A 12996-nucleotide genomic window follows, 5' to 3' on the forward strand; every position below is an offset into this window, starting at 1 on the left:
CTCCTCCCCCGCTCTGCATCGGCCACCACCACCAGCAGGGGTACACCCCTTAAAAAAAGTTAAAAACCCCTGGTCTAGCCCATCTGAACTGGCTTTCAGTACCATGTTATTAGCAGCCCTAAAACTGTTTAGTAGGCCCTATCAATATCAAGGCTGATAGTAGAAGCCAGTCACACGGAGTAACAAATAACAAGCCTCAATAAGGTGCAAACATCTGAGCAGAGACCCAGCAATCACTGGGCATGTCTACACATACATTTGATCCAACCTAAATTTACACTGGTGTAAGCTACTCCAGAGTGAGCACTTCTGGGCAGGCGGCTACACATGTGGGGATTAGGGAGAAGATTTGCTGCTCTTTGCACCAAGTTTCCTGCAGCCCTGCAACGGGCCTCTGCTGCCACCAAGGGAACTCCAGGCTCCCCCCAGCCCAGGGGCCAGCAGGGAGCACTGGGCCAGAAGACAGCTCTCTTCTGGTCTGGGGAGGGGGAGGCAGTCCCAGGCCCCTGCCCCGATCCACCAGTGGGGTAGCTAGCAGCCCCCACCGACGGATCAGGGCAAGGGGCTGGGACCTACCCCATACCTGCAGCTCTTTCCAAACCCTGTGCCTTGATTGCCTGAATGGGGTACGGGGCTGGGACCTGTCCCTGACCAGAACAGTTTCAGCCCCCACCCTGCACGCTGGGGAGAGCCTAGGCAGCTCGTTCCTCACTCAGCTCTGCAAGCGTGGAGCTGGGGGGAGGGGGGGCGAGGAGAAACAGGCTGGAGAGCTTGGGGTAGGGGAGGAACAGACTCCCCTACTCCGGCCAGCAGGGAGCTCCCAGCACCAGCTCTGCAACCATGGGGCCAGTGCTGGGAGACTTATCTACAAGCACCAGCACTCAAACCATGAGGCCAGTGCTGGAAGACCCTTATAAGGGAGATAAAGGTGTCCCAGCACCGGCATCACAGTCATGGAGTCAGCACTGGGAAATAAGGATCTCCCAGCCCCTACACCCCAACTGCCATCTTGGAAGAGGGGGCTTGGAACTTCCTGCTGCCAAGGCAGGGGGACATAGTCCCTGCTTGGGCTCCTGTGGCGAAGCCCACCCTGCCAGCACACAGCTCCCGGGGGCAGGGAGTTATCTCCCACCCCCTGGTGGACAGCTGACCAGGAGCAGACTTTGCTTGTGGTCAGGCGTCTATATGAGTGCTACTGCACCATTACTAATCTCGAGTAAATTTTCTACTTGCCTTTGCCGGTAGCAAATTTACTTGGGATTAGGGATGTTTACTGCATAGTAAGCATGTGCACGTGGAGATGCACATGCTTACTTTGCAGTACATTATGCTAATGCACAGTTAAGTGTCGCATGGTCAGTTACACCAACTGGCTCAGTGCGTCTCTACCCTACGCCAACAGCTGTGGGTAACCCATTGAACCCCATTTGTGATGGGGATCAGGGATTGCAATTATTCCCCATGAACAAAGAATTTCCAGTAAGTGCGTGTCATAAGCTCGCATTAAGTGACTTCTGGCAGCAAGCAGAGATCTTCACCTCCCCACTGTAGTGGTTTGTCTGGAGAACAGACATGCAGCCCTAGCAGCAGAGAGGGAGGAGCACATTCCATTGGTGGAGGAAGACAGGTCAGGTCTCACCAAGGTGGGAAGGATCGAGACAACCACAACCAAAAGAAGCAATGGGTGATGATGGTTGGAGACTCCCTTCTGCAGGGGACAGAAGGAGCCATCTCCTGACCTGACCTGTTGTCTTGGGATGTCCACTGCTTGCGTGGAGCCCAGATCCGAAATGCCACAGAGGGACTACTGAGGCTCATCTGGCCCTATGACTATTACCCCATGCCACTCATCCATGTAGACCCCAATGATACTGCCAGGGGAGACCCTGACCATATCAAAAGTGACTACAGAGCTCTGGGTGCAAGGGTGATGGCATCTGGGGTTCAAGCTGGGTTCTCTTTGATCCTTCCAGTCAAGGAAAAGGGCCTGGGCAGGAGCAGGTGCATCCTGCAGGTCAAAACCTGGCTGCGCAGGTGGTGTCACCAGCAGGGATTTGGCTTCTTTGACAATGGGATGTTCTTCCAAGACAAAGGATTGCTGGGAAGAGATGGGATCCACCTGACAGAGGGGGAAGGCTCACTAGCAGACAGACTCACTAACCTAGTGAGGAGGGCTTTACACTAAGTTCACAGGGGGATGGAGACCAAAGCCCTGAGGTAAGTGGGGAAGCGGGAGCCCTGGAACAAAAGCAAGTAGGAGGGGGCAGCAGGGGAGGTGTTCTCATACTTCTTGAGAAATCAGGGCAATCAACTAGTTACCACAAATGCCTGTACACAAATGCATGGAGTCGGAGATACAAGCAGGAAGAACTGGAAGTCCTTGCACAGTCACAGAGCTATGATGTTATTGGAATAACAGAGACTTGGTGGGAGCTCGCATGACTGGAGCACTGTCATGGATGGGTACAAACTGTTCAGGAAGGACAGGCAGGGGAGAAGAGGAGGAGGAGTTGTACTTTATATAAAAGAGCCATATGATTGCTCAGCGCTCCAGTATGAACCTGGGGATAGGCCTGTTGAGTGTCTCTGGATTGGCGTCAGAGGGGAAAGCAACAAGGGTGATGTCATGGTGGGATCTGCTACAGACTACCAGAACAGAAGGATGAGGTGAATGAGGCTTTCTTCAAACAGCTAGTGGAAGCTTCCCAATCACAGGCTCTGGTTCTCATGGGGGACTTCAGTCACCCTGACATCTGCTGGGAGGGCAATACAGGAAGTTTTTGGAGAGTGTTGGGGACAACTTTCTGGTGCAAATGCTGAAGCAGTCAACTAAGGATCATGCTCTTCTTGACCTGCTTCTCACAAACAGGGAAGAATTGGTGGGGAATGTAGTAGTGGGCAGAAACTTAGTCAGCAGTGACCACAAGATGACTGAGTTTAGGATCCTGAGAAAAGGAAGGATGGAGAGCAGCAGAGTAAGGACCCTGGACTTCAGAAAAGCAGACTTTGACTCCCTCAGGGAACTGATGGGCAGGATCCACTGGGAAGCCAGTCTGAGGAGGGAGAGGAGTCCAGAAGAGCTGGTTGTACTTTAAAGAAGCTTTACTGAGAGTGCAGGAACAAACCATCCCAATGTGCAGGAAGACAAGCAAGTATGGCAGAAGACCAGCTTGGCTTAGCAGGGAACTCTTCAGTAAACTAAATGACAAAAAGGAAGCTTATAAGAAGTGGAAACTTGGACAAATAACTAGGGAAGACTATAAGAGCACTGTTCAGAAATGCAGGGATCAAGTCAAGAATGCCAAAGCGCAACTGGCGTTGCAGCTAGCAAGGGACGTGAAGGGTAACAAAAACAGTTTCTACAAGTATGTCGGTAGCAAGAGGAGGATCAGGACAAGCGTGGGTCCCTTAATGAATGGGGGAAGCAACCTTGTGATGGAGTATGCAAAAAAGGCTAAAGTGCTAAATGCCATCTTCACCTCAGTCTTCACAGACATGGTCAACTCCCAGACTACTGCACTGGGCAGCACAGTTTGGGGAGGAGGTGACCATCCCTCAGGGATGAAAGAACACATTAGGGACTACTTAGAAATGCTGGATGTGTACAAGTCCATGAGACTGGATGGGATGGACCTGAAGGTGCTGAGGGAGTTGGCTGATGTGAATGCAGAGCCATTGACCATCATCTTTGAAAACTCATGATGATCAGGAGAGGTCCCGAATGACTGGAAAAGGGAAAACTTAGTGCCAATATTTAAGAAAGGGAAAAAGGAGGATCCAAGGAACTATAGACCAGTCAGCCTCAACTCAGTCTCTAGAAAAATCATCGAGCAGATCCTCAAGGAATCCATTTCTAAGCACTCGGAGGAGAAAAGGTGATTAGGAACAGTCAGCGCAGATTTACGAAGGGCAAGTCATGCTTGACCAACCTGATTGCCTTCTGTGACAAGGTGACTGGCTCTGTGGATGCAGGGAGACCGGTGGATGTAGTGTACCTTGATTTTAGCAAGGCTTTTGATACTGTCTCCCACAACATGCTTCCAGGCAAGCTAAGGACATATGGGCCGGATGAATAGACTGTAAGATGGATAGAAAACTGGCTGGAGCATCAGGCTCAAAGGGCAGTAATCAAGGGCTCGATGTCTGTTTGGCAGCCGGTATCCAGTGCAGTGCCTCAGGGTTCGGTCCTGGGGCCAGTTTTGTTCAATGTCTTCATCAACAACCTGGAAGATGGCATACAGGGCACCCTTAGCAAGTTTTCAGATGGCACCAAGCTGGGGGGAGTATTAGATACACTGGAGGGTAGGGCTAGGATTCAGATTGACCTAGACAAATTAGAGGATTGGGCCAAAAGGAATCTCATGAGGTTCAACAAGGACAAGTGCAAAGTCCTGCATTTAGGATGAACCAGTACAGGCTGGGGGCTGACCGGCTGGGCTGCAGCTCTGCAGAAAAGAACCTGGAGGCTACAGTGACAACATGAGCCAGCAGTGTGTCCCTGTTGCCAAGAAGGTTAACGGCATATTGGGCTGCATTGGTAGGTGTGTTGCCACTAGGTCAAGGGAAGAGATTATTTCCTTCTATTCAGCACTGGTGAGGCCAAATCTGAAGTACTGTGTCCAGTTTTGGGCCCCCCACTACAGAAAGGATGTGGACCAACTGGAGAGTCTAGTGGAGGGCAACCAAAATGGTGAGGGGGTTGGAGCACATGACTTATGAGGAAAGACTGAGGGAACTGGGCTTATTTAGTCTAGAGAAAAGAGGAGACTGAGAGGGGACTTAATAGCAGCCTTCAACTACCTGAAGTGGGATTCAAAAGAGGATGGAAGTAGACTGTTCTTAGCGGTGGCAGATGACAGAACAAGGATCAAGGGTCTCAAGTTGCAGCAAGGGAAATTTAGGTTAGCTATTAGGAAGAATTTTCTCACTAGGAAGTTAGTAAAGCACTGGAACGGGTTACCTAGAGAGGTGGTGGAAGCTCTGTCTTCGAAGGTTTTCAAAACCCAACTAGACAAAGCTTTGGCTGGGATGATCTACTGGGGCTGGTCCTGCTTTGAGCAGGGGGTTAGACAAGATGAACTTCTGAGATCCCTTCCAACCCTGACTTTCTATGCTTCTATGTAGACACCCACTGAGTAACAATGTAATTGAACATTATGGATATGTGAAAAGCCCAGAATTAGGGCTGTGCGAAGCTTTGGTCACCGATTTGATTTGGAGGAGATTCAGCCCAATTCAGCTAGTGAACACTGATATGGCAGGGTGGAGTGTCCCACAGGAGCACGGCGGCGAACCCAGAAGTGGACCAGAAGTACTTCTGGGTCCACCATGGAGCATGCAGAGGGACCCCCCCACCCTTGACTTGGCAACTGGTGCCTCCTGGGTCGGGGGGGCCAGGAGGGCGCGGGGTGGGGGGAAGGGGGGGCACCACTGAGTGCGCAGAGGACCTCCCTGTGCTCCCGTGGGACGCTCCATCCGCCCCACCATCTCAGTGTTCATGAGCTGTACCCGGTACTTTGAGGTATGTAGAAAAAACATATAAAGCTGTGCTTATGGCTGGTTCTCTGAATCAGAATCGAATCTTCAGATTCAGCCGAATTGAATCAGGACAGTGATCTGAATCAGCAAATTGAATCACTGTCCCCTGAATCGAGCCAAACCGAATCAAATACAGCCCGCTTTGCACAGCCCTCCCAGAATAGGCTGCTCCTACACAAATTAGCAGATACACAAATCAATTTAAGCAACAGCTTTGATAGTCAATTCCAGGGCATCTGGCAAATAGCTAGCACAATGACTTGTTCAAGTCAATGGCAGATCTACAAACAGAACCCAAACGTCTCTAGTTCTAGTCCAGTTCCCTACCCGCCAGGCTATATTGGCAGCCTATGTAACAAGTAGTAGAAAGAGTGCCAGCGTGCCCGTGGCACACTGAAATATGCAAGTCACCCGGCAAAACTTGCTGCAATAGATATCCAAGGGGAAGCTTGTAAGGGCTAACACAATACGTCATTTTCTCTTCCTTTTTGGTTTTATAAAATAGGGGGAATACAATCTCTTTCCCCTGAGGTCCTCAGGTACAGGCTGTAGTGCAGTGAGCTCTAGAAAAGTCTAACACTTCCTTGGTTTAGAGACTCACATGAGTATGGTGCCTGCACAGGTTACTGCCCCTCCTGGTCTCTTCTAATTGCCTTCCTCCAGCTCTACCTCCCTCACCCTTCTGCTCTTCCCCAGCCTTCTCCCTCCTTCCTCCACTATTGTTCCCCCAATGCTAGCACCTCTCACCTTTACCCTTGGGCTCCTCCATCTGCTTCATCATAACCATACCTCTTCTTCCTCACCCCTCTACTTTAATCAGCCTAAAGTCTCTTCTTACACATTGCAAGAGGAGCAAGGGAGGGATGAAACTTTACACTTCACACCACTTACAAGCAACTGAAAACAGGGGCTTAAAATGGAAGGGATGGGCAATCTTAATTACAAGTGGTGTTACAGCCCCACCTTAACACGTGCCTCTCATCAGCCCAATAACCAGAATCTCTTCTGTCAAGTTCTTATTCAGAGCAGCAGGTGTGGGGCAAAAAAAGGACGATCAAGGACCTGGGTTTATCTTCCTTGTTCTCTGTACAGATCTGTGTTATTCTGAGATCTTCTGAAACTGATTAAGTCTAAAGACTGTGCTGAGTGTATCTGGACACCATAGCACAGTATGATGCCCAGGCTAACTTGGTACTGGAAGCAGTATAACTGGGTTAGTTTTCTGTTTGGCCTAGGTTAATTAACTCTGCAGGGTATTTTAGCCTAGGTGCAGAGTTGTACTAATTCACCTATATCCATTGACCAAACTAAGCTAGGTCTGAATGCATTAAGTACCATTTCCTCAGCACTGCACTGTGCACTTCAGACATATGCTAAATCACATCAGCTAGGTACAGCTCCCTAAATATGCAATAAGAACACAAAGTATAGTAGTCTAGCACACAGCACATGCCCTATGACAAAGCTAAGTAGGAATCAGGATTGGTACCGGAGCCGGTATCTGGGCTCACTACTAATTGCAACCTCCCCCCACACCCAGGGAATTTTCAGCTGGCTACATTAGCCTCATCTCCAGCCTCTTTGTTCCTCTTAAGGAACACAAAACACAAATCTGGCCTTTTGAGGTCATTTCATTGTTTGTTTAACTAAAAATAAGATTAGCATTAGGTTTCTTTCTCCTGGAGAATAGCCCAAATGTATTTGATTATTATGATGTGATTGGAAAAACAGAGACTTGGTGGGATAGCTCACATGACTGGAGCACTATAATGGATGGGTATAAACTGTGCAGAAAGGATAGGCAGAGGAGAAGAGGAGGAGTTGCACTTTATGTAAACATATGATTACTCAGAGCTCCAGTATGAAACTGGAATAGGCCTCTTGAAAGTCTCTGGGTTAGGGTCAGAGGGAAGAGCAACAAGGATGATGTCATGGTGGGAGTCTGCTACAGGCCACCAGACCAGGACAATGAGGTGGATGAGGCTTTCTTCAAACACCTAGCAGAAGTTTCCCAATAACAGGTCCTGGCTCTCATGGGGGGTTTCAATCACCCTGATTTGTGCTGGAAGGGCAATAAAACAGTACACAGGCAATCCAGGAAGTTTTTGGAGAGTGTTGGGGACAACTTCTTGGTGCAAGTCTTGGAAAGGGCAACCAGGGGCCGTGCTCTTCTTGATCTGCTGTTCACAAACAGGAATGAATTGGTGGGGAACATAGAAGTGGATACAAACTCGGGCAGCAGCAACCACGAGATGACTGAAATCAGGATCCTGAGGAAAGGAACAAAGGAGAGCAACAAAGTAAGAACATGAACTTCAGAAAAGCAGACTTCCATTCACTCTGATGGGCAGGATTCCTGGGAAGTCAGTCTGAAGTGGAAAGGACTCCAAGAGAGCTGACTGTACTTTAAAGAAACCTTACTGAGGGCTCAGGAATGAACCAGCCTGAAGACTAGCAAGCATGCCAGAAGACCAGCTTGGCTTAGCAGGGAAACTCTTCAGTGAGCTAAAACACTAAAAGGAAGCTTACAGGAAGTGAAAACTTGGACAAACAACTAGGGATGAGTATAAGAGTTTGGCTCGGGCATGCAGGGATGAAATCAGAAAGGCCAAAGTGCAAATTGAGTTGAAGCTAGCAAAGGATGCGAGGGATAACAAGAAGGGTTTCTATAAGTATGCAAGTGACAAAAGTAAGTTCAAGGAAAGTGTGGGTCCCTTACTGAATAGGGGAGGCAACCTAGTGACAGATGATGAGGAAAAGGATGAAGTACTCAATTCCTTTTTTACCTCAGTTTTCACAGGCAAGAGTGCTGAAGGAGTTGGCAGATGTGAATGCAGAGCCGCTAGCATCATCCTTGAAAACCTGTGGAGATTGAGAGAGGTCCCAGACAACTGAAAAATGGCAGATATAGTGCCCATCTTTAAGAAAGGGAAGGAGGATCCAGGGAACTACAGACCGGTCAGCCTCACCTCAGTCCCTCGAAAAATCATGGAGCAGATCCTCAAAGAATCCATTACTAAGCACGTGGAGGAAAAGAAGGTGATTAGGAACAGTCAGCATGGATTCACCAAGGGCAAGTCATGCCTGACCAACCAGATTGCCTTTTATGACAAAATGACCAGCTCGGAGGAGGCTGGAAGGGCAGTGGATATGATGTACCTTGACTTTAGCAAGGCTTTTGATATGGTCTCCCACAACATTCTCACGATAAGGAAGTGCAGGTTGGATAAATGGACTATAAAGTGGATATAAACCTGAATGGACTGTTGGGCTCAAAGGGCAGTAATCAATGGCTCCGTGTTTAGTTGGCAGTCAGTATTACGTGGAATGCCCCAGGGGTTGGACTTGGGGTCGGCTTTGTTCAATAACTTCATCAACGACCTGGAAGATGGGACGGAGTGCACTTTCACCAAGTTTGCAGATGACACTAAGATGGAGGGAATACTAGATATGCTGAGAGGGTAGTGCTAAGATTCAGAGAGACCTCAACAAATTAGAAGAGTGGACCAAAAGAAATCTAGTGAAGTTCAATAAGGACAAGTGCCAAGTCCTGCACTTAGGACAGAACAATCCCATGCACCGGTATAGGCTGAGGGCCGACTGGCTAAGCAGCAGCTCCGCAGAAAAGGCCCTTGTTGTGAAGGCTATCAATACACCGGGCTGCATTAATAGGAACATTGCCAGTTTATGGAAGGAAGTGATTCTTTCCCTCTGTTTGGCACTGGTGAGGCCACATCTGGAGTATTATGTAGTTTTGAGAACCCCTGCAGAAAGGATATCGACAGATTGGAGCAAGTCCAGCAGAGGGCAACGAAAATGGTTATGGGGCTGGGGCACATGACTTCTGAGGAAAGGATGAGGGAACTGGGCTTATTTAGTTTGGAGAAGAGAAGACTGAGGGGGATTAACAGCAGCATTCAACTCCACGAAGGGGCGCTCCAAAGAGGATGGAGCTGGACTGTTCTCTGGTGGCAGATGACAGTACAAGCAGCAATGGTCTCAAGTTGCAGCAAGAGAAGCTTAGGTTACATATTAGGAAGAATTCTCTCACTAAGAGAGTAGTAAAGCACTGAAACAGGTTACCCAGAGAGGTGATGGACTCTCCATCCTTGGAGGTTTTTAAGACCTGGCTAGACAAAGCTTTGGCTGGGATGATCTAGTTGGGGATGGGCCTGCTTTGAGCAGGGGGTTGGAGGTCCCTTCCAACCCTAAAATTCTATGTTTCTATGTAATTTATAGAAACACATACACAGAGGAAAAAAGAGAAGTAGGAACAAGACAAGTCATTACACAGGTACGCTAAATCTTGTAGCAGAGGGAGTTTCCATGAATGAAGGATTTCCCACAGTCTATTTTTGTACATAGTACTGCAATCCAATTGTTCATTTCTTACTCAACAGGTCGCTGATTCATCCAGAAGAGGATGCTGCTTCTGCTGCAACTTAGGTCAACATAACTCGGCTTTTGTACACGTGTAACTACACTTCATGCCACTGCCTTGTCATTTTCAGTGTAAGCCTTTGTTTTATCATGTAGACATTTGAGTGACAAGGGTATGGATTGTTTAAAGTGAAGGGGGGAGTAGGGTTTCAAGAATTAACAGCAGTTATCAGCAGAAAGATGTATTCTTTCAGCCTCAAAGCTTTGTACTGCCACATGATGTTCCCTTTAAGTGAGGTTTATAACAAGAAGTTGACGCATAAATACCCTGTCACACATTTGAGATCACTGTGTTCTTCAGTTTATTCATGTACACTAGCAAAGAACAGATAAGCACAGAGAACGATCAGATGGGTATTTTTTTCTGACTTGTAGGTCAAACTCTGTTAACACCTCATAAATGGTAAGATCTGCCTGTGAAGAATAAGAGTTCAGTACTTTGTTCCACAGAAAATGTTGGGACTTCTCTTGGGTCCTTCCCAATCAGTGAAGAGCCTGGCCAAGGGAGGCCGCTTTAATGGAATATTCTGCCTGCAGCTGCTTCCACTAAAAGCAGTCCCGACTTCAACAATTATGAAGAAGGTCAGAAGGGCAGGAAAAAGGAAAGATGATGGGAAGTTTGGAGGCCAGCCATACATAGCAGAGTCAGCTCGCTGAGGTCAGATACTAGTGATAGGTACAGAAGAACAAGCACTAAAAGACGCCAGAGAACTAACTTCTATTGCCCAGGAGCAGTTACAGGAAAGCAACTGCTGTTCTCCCCTGCTATCTCTGTACTGTAGCAAGGATAGCACTCATATGATGCTTTAGTTCCTCACGCAGTCACCTGTTTAGAATATCAATGGTGGAAAGTACAACGTATCCCACATTCAAGGTTGGGAAAGAGAATAGGAGAAGTGGGGCAGAAGATTAATCATTATATTTTACTGAGCATATAACTTCTCATACTCTTCACTGTATTGATTGTCTTGGAGCTGCAGCTGCTGTTGTTACTTGAAGCAAAAACGGAAGGCTTTGTTCATGCTGTCCCTTCTATTCCACTTGCTATACCTGTTCCCCAACAATGATATGGAATGAAACTATCAGAGGGAGGGAACTTGTTTTAGCAAAAAACCGAAGAGTATGTGGGACATTTACAACAAAAACTAAATGAAAATTCTTCTCAAGACCATGTGAGTGTATAAGTATACATACATATATACATAAGATACACATTTACCATTCCCATAACGAAGTGCCCCCAAAATAATCTCCAGTTCAACCAAGCTCCAAAGCACGTAAAATCCGTGGGAACCAAGTATGTATTAAAGTGCTTTCCTAAGCAGGCAATGAGCTTGCTCTCATCTCATGCATAAAATTAAGTATGGGCATGAGTTCTTTGCTGACTCTTGGGCTCAAGAAATAAACATGTTTTAATGTCAAAAGTCCATTAAAATGGCTATTACAGAATCATACAATGATAGCATATTGGTTAATTAGATGGCCAGTTTCTATTTTGTTAAATAGATTGCAGCCCTGATTCACATGTTGCCAATTCTCCTGTTACTGGAGATTTAAATAGGTCTGGGTCAAGTGTACCAGGAGAAATTTAAAAATTACGTGTACTCTAACAAAATATGTTGAACTTTGTCTGGCGTTTGAAATATTTAAACCAGGACCTCAGCAATTATGTGATAAGTGCAAAGGGAATGCTTATTAGAGCCAATGCAGGAAACAGTACTTACAGTTAAAGTTGCCCAACATTAGTCATTATAAGCACTGTTTCCAGAACCTTACAAAATGGAGAGCTTTACCAAAATAGTTACATGCTGCACACCTTAACCTTACTGTGTCCCTCCCTCTCCCCACCCCTGGAAAATTACCGCAAAAACAACACAGCCATTTCTGAGAACAAGAGGAGAGAAAAAAATACATTATTTTGTTCTGTGAAAATTCCTGACACCTGTTGCACAGAAAAAATGATGCTGTAAGCTTTGGAGCAGAGATCTGCTATCCGGCAGGCAAGTTACAAGTTTGTTTTTTTCCTGATTCTGTTAAAAACCAAAAGAAAATTGGTCAAATGATGAGCTCCTAAAAGTCTGTTTGCCAATGCTCAGCCAAGACTATTTACAATTTGACAGGCAAAGTCTCCAAAGAATCAATCTGTACTGAGCATAAACTACAGGGCTGAAGGGACTGAAAAGGGCTTCCCTTGAGACTGTTCTTAATGGCAGCTGGAGACTAATGTGGGGTCAGATACAAGAACTGAAAGCATCAAGACTGGCTTCCTTGGATTTTCAATTCTCCCTTTGCTGATACCCAGAAAGCAGAGGAGAAAAAGAATCTGCCCTGCAAGGAGGCAGAAAAGTGAGTAGCTGAGTCAAGCAAGTAGCAAATAGACAATCTGAAAGGAGGAGCCAGTGGAAGTTGAGATATGACAAGGCACCACAGCTAAAGGGAGCATAAGAGAAATGGAAACTGGGATGAGGAACCAAGGGACAAAGACTGCAGTGGTGCTGGGGAAGAGAATGGGCAGACTGGCAGGTTCAGTCAAATAAAGAAACATGCTTGGGGAGAAGGCTTTTGGGTGGAAGACAGGGAGGGGAAAGTCTCTAACTATGAATACAGTGGGCTCCAGAATCTGGAATGGAACCCAAGATTCCCAAATCACATCATTCCTCTGCTGACAGCAAAAAGCTGTGAAATCCACTGCCAAACTGTGTACCTCATCCCCCTCTAGTGGCTTCCCTATGTAAGAGATAGCAACCTTCTGTTCAAGTGGTACAGGTCTGTCTGTGGTATGACTAAGTCATTCTGGCTCTGCCAATAACTCCACATGGGAGTGAATCTGGGGTTCTATAACATGGAACTCGTCTTTGTTTAATTACTATTTTAAAAGCCAAACTCATTTGCTCAGCATCACACGGAACCTGGTAACACAGCCAGGAATAGAAAGTGGCATTTCTCATTTGTGAAAGTGACATTCAATTTTTAAGTCACATCATCAGCTTCTCTATTTCTGAAGCCACCTGCCTCATT

At 47.0% G+C, this 12996-nt stretch overlaps 1 protein-coding gene across 1 annotated transcript in view; it reads right to left on the reverse strand.

Moving 5' to 3' along the window:
* Positions 1–12996, reverse strand: part of NSMCE2 (NSE2 (MMS21) homolog, SMC5-SMC6 complex SUMO ligase) — a 219377-nt gene that overhangs the window by 150724 nt on the left and 55657 nt on the right. The gene's annotated exons all lie outside the window — the stretch shown is intronic.

The sequence above is a fragment of the Alligator sinensis genome, unplaced genomic scaffold (genome assembly GCF_000455745.1).
Source record: "Alligator sinensis unplaced genomic scaffold, ASM45574v1 scaffold1119_1, whole genome shotgun sequence".
Taxonomy (NCBI): domain Eukaryota; kingdom Metazoa; phylum Chordata; order Crocodylia; family Alligatoridae; genus Alligator; species Alligator sinensis.